Genomic DNA, 2969 nt, shown 5'->3' on the forward strand with positions numbered 1-2969 from the left:
CGGGAGGCGGGAGCAGCGAGGCCCGTAGGCATCGGGTCGGGGGAAGGTCCCCCCGCGGAGCCTGAAGGGCCCTGAGGGCCCGGACACCCCGGGCGGCTGCGGCTCTGGATGCGAGCTCTGGGATGCGAGCCGGGTCTCTTCCCATAGAGATCGCCCCAGCTAGAAATATAAAAGTTTTAAAATGCATCCAGGATTTCTGTGCACGTGTAAAGGGGAAGGGCCAGTTTAAAAACGAGTGGGCATAGTTTTGTGCTGAACCTTTTTGCTGTGTACAGAATAAAAACCCGAGACTGTTTTGACCTTAAAAAGATGGTCCTAAAGAATGTGGTCAATTTACATCTGAAAAGACCAGGAAGGCCTTTTACTGGTTTCTGTAAATTGATCTGTCCTCATTGTTTGCAGGGCTCAAATGTGGTTTTCCAGAGCCCATTGGAAGTAAAAAAAAAAAGAAGCAAGCAGTTTACTCTAATTTGCCTCATGAGACTGAATGTTGAACTTGCCAGCTAAAAGTTTAAGGTCTTTTTTTCTCTCACCCTTGGGAAGTCTGAAGCTACACCCTTTTTTGGTAGAGGGCAGGGTAGACACGCCCTTCCCCTAGCATGCAGGTGGTCCGGTTCCACCAGCAGTCATCTTTAGAAATGTTAATTTGCATTTCAATGGCTACACCTTTTGCTGACCAACCTTCCCAGAAAAGGTCAAGTGGCCAAGGGGTGGCTCCTTTGAAATCAGCTTTCTACTAGTATAACTTGTTTTTGTACTCATTGATATCTTTTAGGGATTTAAATCACCTTTTCTATCAGAGAACAGTTTAGACAGCCACAATGCTGAGCTGCGTGACTTAGCAGCCGCCACGTTGGCCGAGTTTTATGGGGCTGCAAGCGTGCTTGCTTCGCGGATTTATTTTTAAACTAATCTCTTAAATCTAGAAAACCCTGCTTTCCTTAAACTAAAGACAATTAAAGGTTATAACCAAGTCTTTAAAAGAAACTGATAGCAGTAATCCAATTTCTAAAGTACAATTATTTCAGGTAGAAACTGGTTTCTGTAAATTGATTTGTCCTTATTGCTTAAATATATATAACTAATGGAATTTCTATGTCTCTTAAAAATTTTGAATATATTACTAATCTGAAAAATGTTCATTATTTACATGACACCTAGAAATTAAAACCAAAAATTCTAACTGGAAGGCATGACTTTGGTATAAATAAATGATAGACCAATAAGCTGGGACTGGTCACTGGTGGATTGTAAAAAAAGACTGGACGTGGCCTAACTTCTCCTCCCTTGGTACCCCTGAAACGTCAGAGGGTACTTCTGGCCTTGGTTTTCTTGGGTTTTGGTTTTGAATTTGTTTGTTTATTTATTTGTGATAAATGCCGTTTCTATCTGGATAAAACATAAGTCAAGGACTTGTTCACTAAAAGAATGTAAATATAAATATTTATTTAATATTTGTATATCTACTTGGATATGATTGTTTGTTCATATATATATGAAAGTCTAAGAAAAAAAAAAAAAAGAAAGGCACACGCTTGACTTCTTAAGGCTGAGTGCTCTGACCGATAGCAAAGCACCCTGAGCGGCCGCTGGGATCTTTCTCCAAGGGCGCTTGCTCTCTGCCAGAGGTGGAATCGGCCCGCCTAACTAGTAAACATCTCTATCTATTTGTTTGCTGGGATTTGCTATATGATATTCTGTGCTGGGTTGGGATTTTGAAATTCTGGAGTAAACTTAAAAGATATTTGTACATTTGAGGATAGAACTCACAGTTCCTCAAGGTAAAGACAATGGACCTTGGAATCTGTAAAGACAGGCAGGGAATGGATGGCTCTCCTATCATGTTTGGCAGGCCCCACCCCCTATCATTCCTGACTTTCTTGCTGCAAGAATTGTCTCTTCTCTTGAGAGAGCTCCAGAGGGCGCACGAGGACATTTGGCTGCGCCTCGGCGCCACCCAGGAGACTGGCCCAACCCCAACTCCTCATCAGCACAGACCAGGAGATTGGGTCTACATCGAAAGGCACCACCTGGAGCATCGATGAAAAGATCCCTACACCCAACTCCGTGGTGCTGGCGACCCCCACCGCTCTCAAGATAGACGGCGTCGCAACCTGGGTCCATCACATCCACGTCTGGTCAGCAGACCCATCCAAGATCTGGAAAAACTTCGTCATCGATCGAAAACAATGCAACCTGCTCAAGCTACGGCGTGCTCGACCTGCCTGATGCTGGTAACATTGAATAGACTTAGATAATGCCTGCGTCTTCATGGACATAGCTCCAAAAAGACAAGGACAATACATAGGAAGGTCAAGAATAGACTTTAGTATCACATATTTAGTAGCAGAAGATGTAGCTGCCTAAAGCGGCCATGATGCCTATATTATGTTTCATTGTATTGATGTATTATATTGACCTTTAATTCTCTTGCAGGTTTGAATGTATATTAGCTGTCCTAGAAAGGTACTATGTGGGGTGAACCCCAAAAAGTAAAGAGTGCCTAGCTGCCAAGAGGGCAGGTGCCCACCTGGGCAGGGAACAATGCCCATCAGGTTTTGGTCTCTGTTGAGAGACAGCTAACAGTTGGCAGCCTGTGTACTGCTTGCAGGCCTTTGTGACCATGCCCATGTCAGGGGTAGTCTGAAAAAAGCCTATTTAGAATAGAAGGTCTGAGGCATGGTTATGCATAAAAAAAAGTTTAATGCCAACAATTAAAAGGAATTGGCAAGGAAAGTCAGAAAATCTTAGAGTAGATCAGTATGTCTTTCTTCTTATGTAATTCCTCCAAAATTTGGCAATGCTAACATGACAATACATTTCTTTGCATAGATTCAATAAGACCGGTTCCTAATAGTGGTTTTATTAACGGAAAACTTTAACTGGAGTATCATGTTTTAAAGAGCCTGTCTGAGCTCTAAAGACTTGAAGCCAGTAAAATGCCACGAAGAAAGCCTGGTACCCTGCTT

This window comes from Myotis lucifugus, unplaced genomic scaffold, assembly GCF_000147115.1.
Source record: "Myotis lucifugus unplaced genomic scaffold, Myoluc2.0 scaffold_113, whole genome shotgun sequence".
NCBI classification, from domain to species: domain Eukaryota; kingdom Metazoa; phylum Chordata; class Mammalia; order Chiroptera; family Vespertilionidae; genus Myotis; species Myotis lucifugus.